Below are 17,654 nucleotides of genomic sequence, written 5' to 3' on the forward strand. Positions count from 1 at the left end.
CCATCTGCCCGACCGCACGCGCTCCGCACCGCCAGCGCCCGGCTCCCCTTCCGCCGGCTCCCCTCTTCGGATCTGGCGTCTGGCTGCCGGGGTTCAGCCTTCGCGCGCCTCCTCTGCTCTCTCTCCTCCCCCTGCGCACATGGTGTCTGGTCGCCGGACTCGCTACCAGCCCTGTGCCTCCTGTCCCGCGCTCTCCAGACACCCCTCCGCTTGCCCTCACTTGTCAACAGCCTGGCCCCACTCCAGGCCGGGAAGGCTTCACGTGAGGTTCACACGTTGGCCCCGTACACAGATGCGCCCAAGTTGCAGTTCTGTTTGCCCAAGCACAGGGCAGGCGGGGTCCAGACAAACCGAGCAGGGCTGGGGGAGCCTTCGCCCACCGAGGAGTGGGAGAGTGGGCAGAACAAAAGGCGCTGAACTACCTAACAGCGAGGGGGTGTTGAGAAGTGCCCCTTCTTTGAGGAGTACATGCGAAACATTAAAATCTGCCCATCCCATGGTTTCACTCATATGTGGGAAATAAAACGGAAACTCACGAACACAAACAGTCTGTGGTGGTTGCCAGAGGGAAGGAGGTGGAGGGGAGAGGGGGACCCAGTATAAGGTGACAGGAGAAGATTTGAGTTTGGGTGGTGGGCACGCGGTGCAATAGACAGATTTTGTAACATAGGAACCCACACCTGAAACCTATATGACCATATTAGCCAATGTCACCCCAATGCATTTAATAAAAAGGGGGGAAATATTAAGAAATAAAATAAAATCTGCCCATGTAAAAATCAGAAAAGAAACAAAATTTTCTCCGAAAACCAGCCATGCGTTGTGTTCAATTAACATCCTGGAAAGAGTAGGAAAGCCAAGAGACTCAATTAAGAGAGGGAGGGTTCTCTGGAGAGGTGGGCAGCCAGGGAAACAGAGAAAGAGGCCTTGGCCGGTTTTAAAACCTCTGAGAATTCCACTGGAAACCTTGTCAATTACAAGACTTACCCCCCCACCCCCACCCCCATGGTCTGACTGGTGGAAACAAAGATGTCAGGCCCTGTGACAGCTCCTTTTAGGTGGCCCTTTCCCTGCCTTCCAGAGGTTTCTTTACATGGATGTACTGGTCAGTACTCAGCTTAAGGCTCAGTGAGATCCCTACCCCTCCGCCCCCCTCTCCAATTCTCTTCTCTCTGGTGTTCTGCCCTGCTACTTCTAGCCACCCTGTCTTGCTCAGACTCCCAGGTCTGTTTTCTCAACTCAGGGAGACTACAGGGCTCCTCTCGGGTTCCCCCACCTGTGCTGCAGCCTGGACACTCTCCAGGCAGCAAGTTGAGGCAACCATAAGGCTCACCTCCTGTTTCCACTTTTGGGGATCACTGTCCTCCACCTCCTGGTATCCATGCTCAAAACCCAGTGCTCCTATACTTTATGGATTCACTTGTTTCAGGCAGCAGGGTACATCTGGTCCCTGTTAAGCTATTTTAGCTGGACTTGACAGCAAACTGAACCTGATCCAAACTAGTCAAGTACGGTTCTTGCTCCTGGAACTGAGATTCTGCCTTGAGGATATGAAGCCACAAGAAGTGAGTGTACAAAATGGAGCAAACTAAGAGGAGCAGAAAAGTACGGTGGAAAGACTGCTGGTGGGTGCACAGTTCATGTTCAAGTCCTTTCCTGGCACCATGGCATTCCTACCATTGGGTTTCTTGAGACATCCTGGATTCCTTGGAATAACACCCCCTTTCTGGCTAAAGTGCATTGAAGTTGTATTCTACAGCTTGCCACTGAAGGGTTCTGACTGATCGAGCACATCTTCAGGCAAAAGTGAGGGGAGAAGGCAGTTGAAAGGGAAAAACTGAAGCTCTTTAATCAATGGAGCAGGTTCCCTTGGAAGGCAGGGGCGGGGGTGAGGGTGGGTGGGACAGGCAGTTAAGGCAACAAAGGCCTTTGCTTCCTCTTACACAAGAGGAAAATAAATTTTGAGGTGAGAAGGAGGGAAACCCTTCAGGACAATGATGGTGGTAAAAGGTGCAAAAGTCTTCTAGAGAGCATAACAACAAGGTGGGATTTGACTGCTTGAAGAGAATGGGAAGGTTGAGGGTAAGCACAGCCGAAGCATGCCTGGGTGACAGCAGAGTGGAGCAAAGGTTTGAGTGCACTGTTCCAGTTATAGTTAGAGATCATTGCTTTCTGGTGGGACCAACTTGTTGGTTCATGTGATTTTCTCCCACAATGAATGGTCAATAGTCCAGGAACAAGGGCAGGGAAATGGACAACAGGATTAGTCAGGATGCTTCTATGTGGCTGTGCACTGGCTCACACCCGTCTCTGTAATCACAGCAGCACTCTTAGCAACACAGAGAGAAAGGCAGGCCCACTGCTAGCCAGTACCAAGCTTCAAATACCTTCAGGCCTCTGAAGTCTGAGCAAAGGAGCCCTTTTCTGCACCAAGGCTTAAGGTCAAGGTCAAGGCTGGCTTTCAACAATACCAGTTCAGAAGATGTATACCACTTGCTTGACTTGCCTGCTATCTGGTCCCATGTCACCTAGTCCCCAGGCCTTTGCCTGCAGGCAGGAGTGGTTCTGTCAGGGAGTAGGGGTAGGGCTGGACCAACACCCATAACCCAAAAGTTAACCACAAATTGCATCTTTTATTTTCTTATTTCTCACTGGTTCTCAACAAAAGTGGTACTCCCCTTTAGGGAACACTTAGGGAATATTTTGGAAGCTAGGGGACATTACTGGTTGTCGTGATGATTGAGATGGGTGTGGGCCAGGGATGCTAAACATCCTGACATCCTGCAACATGTACAGAGAAAAATGAAGAACTGCTGTGACTTTCAAATGTTCCATGGGACATTTATGTAGTTGAAAAACCTATTTATAATTATCTGCCCCTAGCACCTGTTCCTGTGTTACAATAAATACAACGTAGTTCTTGAATTTTCCAGGAATGTAACTACCATTTAAATTGCGGGAAGATTGTTGCTTGTTTCATTTGGCATTTTACCAAGTGTTTTTCATTCTTTCAGAAAATGATGTACCAATAGTAATGCTGCTCGAGATTTTGTACTTGAGTTGCCAATACTGCAAGCCATCTGTGTCAGCCTGCATTTGAACTGTCACTCCACAGTGATTTATAGCTGGTTGCATGTACAGTAGTGGTGTAAATGTTTGGTATAGATGTGCTTGAGCACTCACAAATAGAAATACATGTTTTATTGTAAATCACATTCCATTTATTTCTTCTTTACATTATAGGAAAGTTATTCGTATTTATCAATAGTGTACTACTTTGCGAGGGCTGCCATAACCACAGGCTGGGAGGCTTAAACAACAGAGATTTATTTTCTCATAGTAATGTAAGCTACGAGTCTGAGATCAGGGTGTTCAGGGCTGTTTCTTTCTGAGGGCTGTAAAGGACGAATCTGCTCCAGGCCTTTCTTCGTGGCTTACAGAGGGCTGTCTTCTCCCTGGGTCTTCACATTGTCTTTCCTCCCTTTGTGTTTGTTCCCAAATTTCCTCTTCTTGTGAGGGACCGTTATAATGGTTCAAGGGCCCACCCATTTTAACTTAATTACCTCTGTAAACATCTTATCTCCAAATACAGATATATTCTAAGGTACTGAGGCAAAGACTTCATCATATGGATTTGAAGGAACATGGTTCATCTTACCTAATAATAGACAAACATGCAAAGTGACCATACCTTCGCTACACCCAATCATGCCCACCAGCCACGCCCACCAACCGATCCAGAGATATGCACATTAACCCAACAAAGACGGCAGTGGCCAGAGCGGGGATACTTGCGTTGCAGCCACAGCTACCATGCAAGCATCCTGGCTCTGGCCACTCCAGGCCTATTGGAGACGCAGAAGTCAGGGGAGACAGAGAAGTCTGGCTCCAGCGCCTGAGGCTGGCTGCGGACTGGGAGACGAAGAAGCCTCCTGCCCTGTGATCCCAGGCCTCAGCAGGCCAGAAAAGCCACCTGCCCATGATCTCAGGCTGCAACCGGCCAGAGAAGCCGCCTGCCCATGGTCTCAGGCCGGAGAAGCCGCCTGCCCCACATCTACCCGCCCTATGTCCTCGGGAAGACTGAGAAGCCAGGTCCCAGTGCCTGAGGCTGGCTGCAGCCTAGGAGATGAAGAAGCCGCCTGCCCCGTGATCCCAGGCTGTAGCCAGCCGGAGAAGCTGCCCACGCTGCATAACAGGGGACACGGAGAAGCCGCCCACCTGTGGTCGCAGGTGCCAGTGCTTGTGGCCTGGGAAATAGGTTCCCTCTTCTCCTACTGCAGTCATTATTTCAATATTCCCCTTCTGAATTTCTCTCTTGTGCCGCAAACCAACTCCACTTTTCCTCGGAAGGATACGGAACAGAACAGTGTTAAAAGCTTACATTTTTAAGCCGGTAAGATCGGTACTTAAACATATAAATGGAAAACTAGAGTCCTTAAGCTAACAAAGGCTACAAAGGACAGGGTCCTATTATATCCAGCAATCCATATGAGGACTGAAAACTTAGCAATGATGACGATTAGTGAAGATATGAATCAACTAACATAGTTGACAGAGACAATTCTTCCATCTTTGAAAATATCTACATCAAATCTGTTTAAATAGGTTTTCATCTGCATAATCTAACACATTCTGACAAGACCACCATCACCAATGTGGTCAGTGTTGTGCTGATAAATGTTTAACAACTGGCTCTCAATCAAAGAAAACAAAACTCTGATTTATATTGTCGGCCAATTTCTATGGCATAAATTCTCCATCCAAGGCTGATTTCAGCTGCTAATGTGATGCCACTAAATGCAGAGCTGAGGAGAAACATGCAGTAACACACTATTATATTCTACCAGAAAGACCCAAAAGATATAAATAATGTCAAGAGTCAGAACAGTAAAGTGTAGTAAATAATTGAGGAGTGATGAATTTAGAATATATATTTCCCTTGGTTTTAATGTCATTTATTCACTTTTAAGATTATATAATTTAATTTTTAATAATGAACATGTTTAACAACCACCTTAAAAGATTCCTGAAAATTTGCAAGCCAGTAAGAGCAGGCTTTAGCACAATATTGAATGAAGTGTAATGGTTAAATGCCAAGGCTCATGGATTTGAAATGAGACTCAGCCACTTTTGGGTTTTACTGGTCAAGTTACCTGATCTCTCTCTACCTCAGTGTTCTCTTCTGTGTCATTGTAGTACCTACTGTATAGAGTTGTTGCAAAGATAAAATGAAATCTGTGTATGACACAGCACAGTACCTGAAACAATAATTCACTCAATTCATAAAGCAGAGAGGATGCCATGCATTCTGGGACACATCTGCAGTAAGAGGCTTCACCTCAGGTATTAATTCTGATCAACTAAGCATCAGACTTAAGATGAATGGTGAGAAGGGTTCTGAGGCTGCTTCTAGACTTAGCAGGAATAGAACTTTAATACATAAGCAACAGTTACGATGGTTAATGATGGCAAGAAAAAACACACCATGGTCTAATCTAATAAAAGAGAAACATGCAAATCCCCCAAGGACTCCCGGGCTGCCAGAGGGATGTCTGACTACCGAGGAGCTGCCTAAACCAGCAGGTGGTCATCCCCTGAGGGGTCCCAGACTGTGAGAGGGCACAGGCCGGGCTGAGGGACCCTCCCTGAGTGCACAAATTTTTGTGCAGCGGGCCTCTAGTCTATTATAATTATGTATGTAGATCCATCATATTACAGGCAAATTTTATTCAAGATAGTAAAAGAAGAATTACAGAAATAGTTCTTATAAAATGAACATTGAGTCTGTTGGGTTTGAGAATTGCTGATCTAACTTAACCATAGGACAATGGCCAGTGTTGTGTCTCAAAGGTGAGTGCTGTTCCTGCCTTCTCATTACTAGCTCACCAGATTCACCCAAAACTGGCATGATAGAACAAATGGGGAGCAATTAGCAACAAGAAATATCTGCTTTGGGTAGAAGCAAAATAAGAGTTCAAACAAAGTTGACGTGGATATAGAAATAATGAAAAGGCCGGATGAGTGATTTGCTCAAAAGCCTTCAATAGACCCTTATTTCCAAAACTTCTATAATCAGTGCCACTCGACTTTCCAACGTTATTGCTCTCTTGATCATCTCTAGCACGCTCTCCTGCTCTGGCTAATCAGTCTTCTTCCTGCCCCAGAAACATCTTCATGTTATGTTTTTCTATCCAAAAAGTATCTTGACTTTCTTTTTTCTCTCCAAGCCTTTGTCAGTTTTCAAAGCCCAGACATAGGATTTTCTCACCATGTAGCTCCCTCAAACTGATAGAATTGAGCAATTACTGGGTAGAGGAGAATCTGAAAGGACACACACAGCGAGACCATAAGGAAGCAGGGGTCATGAGGAAGCTGAAATCATGGTTTACAAGCTATAAGGCAGCAGAACATATGCATATGAAAGACCAAAAGGAGTGAAATAACTTGTTGACAATAAAAGGAGGTGAGAAGCAGAGAGGAGACTTACTGAGTGAACCTAATGGTGGTGGTTAGGTGTTAATGAGCTCTCGCTGCTGACGGGCTGGTAACAAACCTTGTCCCTAGAGCAGTGCTGTATTCTTCAGGTAGCAGCCTCCAGGAGAGCCAGATATTCCTGGAGTCCTCTGAGTGCCCCATTGCTGGGATCAAAGTCCTTAACATTATTCCACATGGCAGCTGTCACTTACTCTTTGGGAACACATAGCTAAGGTCAGAGGACCTCCAGATGCATAACCCTTCACAATTTCCAAACCACATCATGCCTATAATGGATATTTGTTGCTGCACCCACCCATTCCTCCCTTCTTTCTAAGGTTATCCCTATATTAGTTTCTCAGAAGTGGTGGCCCTCTCCCCAGCAACAGGGACAGCCCCCAGCTGATTGGCTGCAATCATTGGTTCGAGGGTTAAGGATAGGCCCTAAGTATGTTGAACCTGGGTGAGTTTCAAACTCCTGCTTGAATGCTAGAACAAGCTGTCTGTCTCCTCCTGGCAGTAGGAAAGCGCAGCTGGCGGACAGCCATCCAGAACCACGATGGGAATCTGCCTTGGGGGGAAGAGGGCACTGAAGGTGCCAGGCAGAGAGGCAGAAGGAAACTGAGTCTTTTCTCCACACTGAGTCACGGGACCAGCCAACCCCATCAGGTTGTTGTTACATGAGGCCATTCATTACCTTTATTGTTTAAACCTCTTTGAGTGGGTTTTCTGTTATAACCAGAAGTAGCCTAATAAACACTGTGCCCACTTTGACATTCCTTCTTGGATAAGCCGCAGGAAGAGGAGAAACATGACACCATTTGGGGCAGTTGGTGTGTAAGTACCCTGCTCTCTGGCCAGAGAGTGGTTTAGAGGCTGATTCCTGTGCTATAAATTCCAGAGCAGCTTCTACTGCAAATGGCTACAGCGAACAGCAGTGTCTTTACTAAACCACACATTCGATTAAAGCCATGTGACCGACTTGATAGCTGGCACACAGAATCAGCGACAGCAGCGTTGTCAGACTGCAGGCTATGGAGCCTCATTCATATGCAGTGGCAATGGGGACGCCTGCACACCCCAAATGCGCTGGGGGGAGATCAGCAATGTGGCTAGGGAAGCATCCAACACTTATTGTACCTATTTCCAGGTGTGGCCTTACAACACCCCCTCATTACCAGGTAAAGCAGAGTGGCTCCCTCTTCCTTCCCACAAAGGATCCCAACCACATACAGACGAACTGAATGCTAACAGTTACCATTTATTGATCATTCTTTACGTACCACCAAGTGCTGCCATGCACACTTCACATATATTGTCTCACTTGATTCTCATGCTGTACTTGGACGTAGAAGCTATGGGTATCTCCTCTTCAGAGGTTAGGAAACTGAGGCGCAGAGAGGTTAAGGTCCGATAGCTTAAACCTCTTAACCTATGTAAGAGGCAGAATAGGAATTGCACCACTGCAATATTACTCTGGTTTCTCAACCTGTACACTACACACCACCTTTTCTTTTCTGCTCCCAGACTTCTCCAGTAATTTGTGGAAGGATATTCATCTTTATAGTCTTAAATTATGTATTTTGTATGCACACATATACTGTCCATGTATATTTTATATGTATAAAATTACACATTATTTACTTTTTATATTTATATTATTGTTGCTTTTTGTCAAAATCCCTAGAGTGCCCCCTTCCCTAAGGGTCTGGTATCCACCCTGGGACCTTCAGCATCCTGATGGAGGAAGGGTGCCTGGCCCAAGAGTAGGCTCCCCTCCTGGAAAAGCTGCAGGTAGAACCAGCTGGCAAACTCAGAGTTCAGAGTCTGGTGTAGAAAAAGGTGTCAGATTTCATCCAAGACCTGATTGTACCTGGCGAACATTCTGGCCCAGGAATAAGCTAAAATGGCTCAGGACTCATGGCCCAGCAGACACAACTGATTATACCCTTCTCCGTTGGATGAGTATCACTGTGTCTAGACATTGGAAGAGTTGGTGCTCTCCTATGAGGACATGGCTGAACATGGTAGAGTTGAGGGACCTAGCCAGTGACTGTGAAGACAAATAGCACTTTACTGGAAAGTGGTGGCTATCACCTACCAACAAATGATACAAATGTTCCATGGAAAGCACATCACACCAAGTAACACTCATGACTTGAGCTGAGAGAAGGGTCTTTCCCAACTCTTAAGGGCCTCGGTCTTCCTTTAGTCCCTGGGTTGGGGCAGAAATGAGACAAGGTTACTGTAGTTTAACACAACCAAGCGACCGATTTCCAACCCTCTTCTTTCCCTGGACATCTCAGGATGTGGGGAGAGGGAAAAGAGTCTCTTCATCATTTGAGGAGGCAGCTTAATTAGCGTTCCATTTGTCAGTGTACTACTTTCTAAAGCGTTTTCTCTCACTGCAGTAACCTACACGTCGTCATTATTAACCTACTTTTATAGTCACTGTTTAAGCTACCCTTTCCACTCCCAAGAAACTGAAAAGGCTCTCCTTCATTTAGCATTCACTACGAATCAGGTATAGTTATAAAGAGTAACTCATCTTTCCTTCTTTTCTCAGATTAAAGTGAAACTTGTTTGTGTTCTTGGAGTTTAGCATAAGGATGGCAGAGGTACTGCTCTGATGGAGGCTGTTAAATATGGTGAGAATGGGTGGTCCACAGCAGTGAGTCCCATAGAGTGGTACAAGTGGGGTAGACTAATACATCTAGATCTTTAGCTTTGGTCCATGGAACCAGTAGTCCTCAAGGACAAAATTGCTAATCAATTTACCAAGGTTCTGTTTGACATGTATGGCTGGAGAAACTAGTCTGAACCAGCATTTACTCGAAGATTCTGCCTCTCTCACTCTCTCTGCTAGGTTATGAAGGTCTGAGAATCAAGGACTGGGGATGGGCTGCGCTGGTCTGAAAGTTTGGGTACCCTGGGGGGCAGGGATGCTCCTACCAGGAGAAATGATCTTGGTTCCTATACTCTGGGATCTGAGGCTGCCTCTTGGCCATCTCAGATTCGTCATGCTTCCTGGGGAACATTCTTTCCTTGTTTTCTTCCTGCCCATCCTCTTAGCTTTGGTTGTACTTTCAAGTGCTGCTACCAATATTCAAATGAGTGTAGAGTCAAGTCTAAACCAGACACTGCACCAGAACTGGCTATGGCAACAGCAGTGACAGCAACAGCTTTGTGGAGGCGACATGGGTGTGCTCAGCGGAAGCAAAGGGCCACTGTGGCAGCATAGGTGGCCTTAGCAGGCTCTAAAGCTTTTGGGGAGAGGAGAGGCAGTAGGGATCTCTGAGTTGATGAAAGCCAAGAAGCTTATCTGCAAAAATTACTTACCCCCTGAATTCACCTATAAATAAGTGCAGGTAATTGGGAGACAGAAAGTGAATGGAAATGCTGAGACAGTGGGTGGATCTGAGTCAAAGAAATGCTTTTAGTTACTATTTATATGACATCTCTTTACTTCTAGAATGGTGCAATCTGGGAAAACACAGTCTGAACAATTTTCAAGCCTGGAACACTTTTAATGACTACCAGCCTGGAGAGGGAAAATATAAAAGTTTGTGTTTGTTTTTTGTGTTGTGTTGTGTGTGTGTGTGTGTGTGTGTGTTTTACCATACCTATATAAGATTTTCTGGTAATAGAATTATCTAGAAAAACATTTTTACTAAGTTCTGTGATTGATTTAGTTTATAAATTTTTGAAAATTTGACCAGCTTGTCCCATATTTTGCCAGGAAAAAATACACCTGAGGATGTTTAGATTTTTTAAAAAATATATTTTTATTGATTTCAGAGAGGAAGGGAGAGAGAGATAGAAACATCAATGATGAGAGAGAATCATTGATTGGCTGCCTCCTGCACACCTCCTACTAGGGATCGAGCAAACAACCTGGGCATGTGCCCTTGACCGGAATTGAACCCAGGACCCTTTAGTCCACAGGCCGATGCTCTATCCACTGAGCAAAACCAGGTAGGGCTGCTTAGATATTTTTATTTAGAAAAATCAAATGTTTAATCATGTACTATATTACTTATATGAGTTTGCTATGGCCATGTTTAAACATCGACCAGCCGCCTCCCGCACACTCACAGGCCGATGCTCGATCCACTGAGCAGCACATGCCCTTGACCGGAATCGAACCCGGGACCCCCCAGTCCAAAGGTTAATCATGTACTATATTACTTATATGAGTTTGCTATGGCCATGTTTATTATAGTATTATAACTGATACAAATTTACCTTACAGCACACAGGTGAAAATCATTCCTTAAAATCAAATGAAATCTGACACAAGCACCAGTGTAACTGGTGGGGAATTTAATCTCAGTTGTACTTTGGGAGGACTTTTGCTATTCCCCCAGCACAGCAAGTGTCCTGGAAAGATTATGCAATTTCAAATAATTTGTAAGTACTGCGAGTGGGATGGTAGGAACAGTCTGCTGAGGGACAGGCAATAAGGGGGTGCATTTTGTAAGTAATTACATACAAAAATAATGCTGATTAAAAAGTTGCTCTGCTTTTTATTATCACCACGCACTGGCAATTTTAAACAGTGATAGATATTCCACTGTGAAAAACAAATTTTTATGGGTATAAATATTCAACATTTGCTGTGAATACTATTGAGTTTTAATAATATATGTAAACTACAAATTGGAACTTTTTCTTAAATATCCTTTAAAAATACTTTATTCTACATGGACTTCAGTTAGAAGAACTATTAGTTATTCAGTTCTTCCCTGCCCATCAGCCCCACCTCTGCCAGGGACTCATCGTCATACACATTTGTTTAGCTATGAGTTCCTGAAGATTAGGAGCCATTTGAAGGAAGCCCTGTGTGCTACCTATTCCTTCATCTAAACAGTAGATTCAACTCAAAACAAGTAAAGATAAAACACTCATTATAAAGATGAAACAATAGAACTTCAGTTATTTCAGTTCTCCTTATATGACAACTCGTAATTTTGTATTTAAAATTTAAAGCAGTGAATTAGAATGAAAATTGCAGATAATATTTTTGTTTGGTTAGTGCCTTTTAGTTCCTAAATGAAATATCCTACTGAGTTTGCATATGTTTTACTAGTAAGTTAGAAATTTATAGTTTATATTATTAACTCTTTTACAACTAAGAAACAAATCAAGAAAAAAGTTATTATTATGTGGTTAATTTTTTTTTTTGAAGTCTGGCCGATGGAGATAAGGATGTGAAGTTAATGATTGCTACTGGCGTCCAATGTGCTAGCGATACCCCTGCTCTGGTGTTCACTCCAATGCAGGTGCCACTGTTCTGAGCAGTAGGTCTCTTTAAAGGTGGCAGATCTGCCCGCCCAGTCACTGGGGCAGTCTCAATGGCTCCTGGGCATTCATGTACTACCCATCAATAAAATAGCCGCTTTCTGCCTTGTTGTAGGCAATGTAAGGCTATTGGTAACTGTCATTCGTTCCTTAGTCTTGTGTTGGGTCAGGCCATCCTTTCCCTCTCCACTCTTAGTACCTTACCCTTCCTGGACAATTATGCTTGTTGCTAAGGTTTTCAGAAACCAAATTCTCCTAACATAGCCCTCCCGCAGAGAGAGCTCAACTTTCCTCATTGTGTATATCATTAAAACGAGATAGGTCAGGATGGGGACAGGGAATTTGGGATAATCTATCTTGTTGTTTTGTCTTGAGACTGGAGAAACATGAAATACAGTCAAATTTTCTCTTGAGTTATCTTACCACATGAGTCAAGAGTACCATCATGAAACTTGCCTAACCGGTTTGGCTCAGTGGATAGAGCATTGGCCTGTGGACTGAAGGGTCCCAGGTTCGATTACGGTCGGGGGCATGTACCTTGTTGTGCAGGAGGCAGCTGATTGATGTTTCTCTCTCATTGATGTTTCTAACTCTCTATCCTTCTCCCTTCACCATGAAATTTTACTGAAGCCGACATTATTGTGAGTACTATCAATTTAGAGACGTAAAAACGATTGCATTTGTAGTGCTCTTAAATCAGACATGCTTAGAAATATTATATTCCACTTGAGTCACTGAGTTTGTTAATTACAATTTGGCTTCATTTTTGTGGGACATGGCAGTGTCTTTCACTGATTATATTATTGTTCTGTAGTCTTGTTAGTATAATGTGTTATTGTGTATCACAGGGGTGATGGTGTGTCTTTGAAGCTGACAGAAGATCCTAGTTGTGTAAGAGACGGTTCATCAGTTAAACCATGAAGTATTAACTGAGCACTCAGTTGTGCATAATGTTATGCCAGGTGCTTCAAGGACCCTGAGGACTGTTGGGAATTCTGTTTCAGTTGCTGTCTTCCTTAGCACTGACTGCTGGTTTGCTTTGCAGCACTATGGCTATTCAAACTGGGTGGTTAGTATTTCTTATATACATATAGAAAACAACAAATTACTAATCCTCAGAGGTCATCACCGAGGTTCTCTTAGGTCTGCTCCACACTGAGTCATGGGACCAGCCAACCCCAACAGTCCTCAGGGCCCATGAAGCACCTGGCATAACATTATGCACAAAAACTCTCTTTAGTGGTGGTAGGACTGGGGTCCCTGGGGTTCCTGGGGTCTCTGGGGTCCCTGGATAGGCATCCCAAACAGACAAGGTATGTCCTTGGAGCCTGGCTCCTCATTAATCATCACAACCAAATTATTCCTCCTACTGATTCTATCACCGGTTCCTGAGCCATCGTCTGTCTGGGTTTCTCTGCAGCCTCTGTGTAATCTCCTGTTTAGCACGTACACTCTGGTGAAACATTAATTCCCTTCTTCTGCCTTCCCTTTTCCCCTTCACTGAATGATTGAAGCCATGACTTCTCTGCTGCATGCCAGTTTTCTCTGATCCGTGGCCACATGGCAGAACATGCCAACACATAGTCCCTGAAGTTTTGTATTTTACATCCAGGTATACTGAGAGTGCCTCAAATCTCCCAATCGTAAAATCCAATTCCTGGGAGGAAGAAAGGCCCTTCATTTGACTGGAATGACATGCCTATGGATACGGGTGGGGAGTAGGGAACTATTTCTTCAAAGGAGATTCTGGGCACAATCCGCATAGGTTTTTAGCACTCCTTGTATCTCTTTTCTGCATAATGTTGGTTCGGTCCCAGATTTGTCCTGTCCCGGATTTGATACAAATCCCCCTGTCAATATCTTGGGCCATGTTAGTTCCCCGTCTCTCTACCAATGGCATTGACAGCCCAGAAATGAGGGTTCTCAATACACAGTTTGTCTCTCCCTCCTTCTCCATCAGCTGAGCTCCCCACTCCCCAGCTTCTGTACCAATAGCCGAGGTCAATGTGCTACTAGCCCTTTCATTCCTTCTCCAGCTGTAATCAACTCTTTGTATTCTGTGCCCTTCTGACTCCACCTGCTCTCATTAGAAGGCAATGAAATTGCTGCTGCAGCTCAGGGACTTGGGCCTGGAAGTGCTCGTTAGAACCCAGATTCCATTTCTCCGCAGAAGCAGTTTTCGTCAGAGCTGAACTAATGCTTGGGGGCAGTACCTCTCATGGCTGGTGCCTTTCGTATCAAGTAGGCTCTTTATAGGCTGACGTGAGAGCCCCGCTACAATTAAACGTCAATTCTGAAATGTTTGTTCCTGTAACTCAATTGTTGTCTAAGGAATAGATTTTTCTGGGGAACAAAATCCATTTGTAAATTAGAAACCCTCTGATACGTCACGAACAGTCTGGGCCGCGTCCTCGAGCCTGTGCCTGAAGCACAGTGTGGGCCTCAATGTTCAGAACAAAGGTTCAAACGAAGGCCATCAAAGCAAGGCACAACTGGATAGTCACGTCTTAACTCAGGATTTATCAGAGAGGCATGGATGCCTGAACTGGGGGCGTATGTGGGGAAAGGATTGTAGTTAGGAGGGAGAATGAGGGCCGGGGCCCAATATGAGACTCTTCTAGCCAGGCAGAGCAGAAACTGGGATGGGCCCCAGGAAGGAGCTGGGAAATGGTTATTGCCAGTCATGGAGACTATAGGAAGCCCCCAACAGACTCAGTTGTGTTGGAGCTGGGACAGGTGATAATAGCTAGAAGGTACAATTGTTATTATCAAGGCATCTGTCCCAGGCTGGGGCTAAGATTGAAGACCCTAAGCAGGATCTCAAGAATGAAACAGGATCTCCAACTGGGAAGAGTTGGAACTAAAATGTATCAGGAGAAGAAAGGAGTATGCATGTCTACTGGGCATGGCAGCTCCATTATCAGAATGAGGCATCAGGGGAGGGAATGAATGGTGACGATCAAGGGCCTCAGAGAGAAGCCCAGATGCTAGTGCTGAATCGCCACATTTTTGACTTACCCTGCACCTGCACTTTAAATGGTCCCCTGAGGACAAGAAATGATTGGCAGGTCTTCTTTATTCCTAGTACACTGCCAAGACCCAAACACAAGGCATCCTGCTTGCCTTTCTGTTGCTTAGCAACAGCCACCTCCTTGATTACCAGAGTTTTTCTGAGCTATCTACTCGGAAACTGGGTACATGGGGCTACAAGGAAGAAGGCAACGGCCTGCTAGTTCAATCAAATACAAGTTCACTTGAAAGTACCAACAAGTGCATTCCCAGTGCAGGCTCTGAGTGGGAGCAACAGACTGATGTCATGCTGAACCCAAATATAGATGGGAGGGGAGTGGGAATGGAGGGAGAGGGAATCCTAATGTTCTGTAAATCCTGGAATTATCAGAAATGGAGAGAGGGAGAGAGAGAGAAAAGTAAGTAAATAAAATATCAGACGCTATTATTTTAAATATTAGATATGTTTTAAATGTATATTAAAATCAAATTCCTTCATCATTCTCTTTCTAGTATAGAGATTAATTAGTTCCGTCAAACATGAAGAAAAGCAAGTACCTTGACATTCAAAGAGCTTCAAACTTCCCAGATTAAAATGGTCATAAACATTCCTCAGGAATTGCAGAAATGAAATGCTGACATGTTAAATTGTTGGGAAATTCTGTTCTCTGCAAGGTAGAACAAGGACCGAGTCATCAAGGAGATGACATAATGCCACAGACAGTTTTGAAAAGTCAGGGGTAGAGATCTGAAGGCTCTATGCCCACCCGGAAGATCATCAGATGGAAAACATTCTACCTCCATTGATCACATTTGAGTCTGGAGGCATGTGCTTAGAAGAATGAGCAGCAAGTTGAGAGTCTCTGTGTCTGTCCGTTAAAGCCTTAAGCCATGTATCTATCAGCCATAGCTGATGGAAAACATGCCTGTGCATGTCTCTTCTTTAAAATTAGGGATGTAGAATATTCTATTCCGATTAGGTATCGCTGACACTCTCACCCAAATCAACATTCTCAAGCAAGTTAAAAAATGTACATAGTTCTTTCAGTCTTCATGGGCTTAAATAAAATCATTTTTGTTTAAACAGAACTTTTTGCCATTTCACTCACCACTTATTTATTCAATGAGGTATGCCTAAAAAGAGAAATCTTTCAGGTCATATTATGGCTAGTGCTGGTAAAAATTGTAGTAGGAGAGAGGGGACAGGAGGGAGAAAGGGGGCGGGAAGGAAGGTAGAAAAGGTGGAAGGGGGTAAGGAGCTAGGACTGAGAGGGGTAGAGGTAACCCAGCCACATCCTCTAGGCCAGTGGTCAGCAAACTGCGGCTCGGCAAACCGTGGCTCATGAGCCACATGCGGCTCTTTGGCCCCTTCAGTGTGGCTCTTCCATAAAATACTGACTTCTGCGCATGGGCCACGAAGTTTCAATCGCACTGTACGTGCGCACCCACACGTGGTATTTTGAGGAAGAGCCACACTGAAGGTGCCAAAGAGCCACATGTGGCTCTCGAGCTGCAGTTTGCCGACCACAGCTCTAGGCAATCAAGGCCACAGTTGTATAGTTGATAAAATTATTATTATTATCACCCCTTGAAGTTTTATTTCATTTTTGCAGTAGAAATTATTGCTTGGTTTCCTTTTAAGACGTCTAAGTTTATTTTCTCAAGATATTACTACAATCCCCCCATCACCCCCCACAGATCATCTAAGGATGTAATCAGTTTACTTAAAAATATTAGAAACATTGGTTAATTTACATAGCTATCAGTACAGAAGTTTTTGCCCTCTCCCTTCAAAAAATCAGAAAGCACACCAAACAATATTTGGATAATTTATTTTAAATTAATTTTTCCTCTTTATCAAAGTAATACATGTGGATAATTAAAAATTCAAATAGTACTAAAAGGCTTATCATGGAAAGCAGTAGTCCTTCAATGGGTTTCCTTTCTATCTGCCCCGCACCCGCTCCCTAATCCAATCTCACTTCCTGGAGGCAGTGACTTAGCTGTTACTTTTGCTACTTTTTGATACTTTTCTCCATATTTTAAAATAATGTTTGCTATTTATTGATTTATTCATTTTAGACATTATCAATTTACTTTATGGTATAGTTGTTTAGCTTTTTTCATATATATTCCTGTATTCCTTTCTTCCCTCCCAATATAGTTATAGCACCTTGTTTAGTCTGACTTGATATTGTAATAATAATAATAATACATATAATTATATTAATCATTATTATTGTAATTGTTCAATATGGAGGCAAATCATCTAATATGATTATGCTTCTTTCTTGTACAATGTTTTGTTCTTCTTGAATTTCTTTTGTCCCTCATTGGTCTCATTTTCTGCAGTTGCCAGATGCGTGTGATGTGTGTATGTATGTGTGCACACTAGTACATGTGTCTCTTAGTCTCTCGTATTAGAACATTCCTTAAATGTCTAGTGATCTTGGAGTCCATTCGTGTTGAAATGTGAAGTACTGAAAATCTAAACTGAAGCTCTGTGAGTTGTGTGGGCTTGCCAGATTTGTATTGGGAAGCTGCTAAGTATAATTTGTGGAAGCTCTTTTTTTCTGGAGCATTCAGTTTTTTTTCTGGAAAAGAAATTGCTAATTTCGTGTGTGTGTGTGTGTGTGTGTGTATCTGGGTGTGTGTGTGTGTCTGGGTGTGTGTGATCTTGGCTGCTGGTATTGCTGGGAGTGGGTTGGGTGAAGGAGGCTGCCTATTCCACTATTCAGTGTACAGATCGTCACTTAATTGTTTTTAGACCCATGTGTCTCCTTCAGGTGCTGGCTGCGTGAGTGCTGAGTCAGCCTGTGTCAGGCTCCGGGTGCCGGCGCCTGCAGTGAGTGCTGTGTAGTCTGAGAGGA

Source organism: Myotis davidii, unplaced genomic scaffold (assembly GCF_000327345.1).
Source record: "Myotis davidii unplaced genomic scaffold, ASM32734v1 scaffold135, whole genome shotgun sequence".
NCBI classification, from domain to species: domain Eukaryota; kingdom Metazoa; phylum Chordata; class Mammalia; order Chiroptera; family Vespertilionidae; genus Myotis; species Myotis davidii.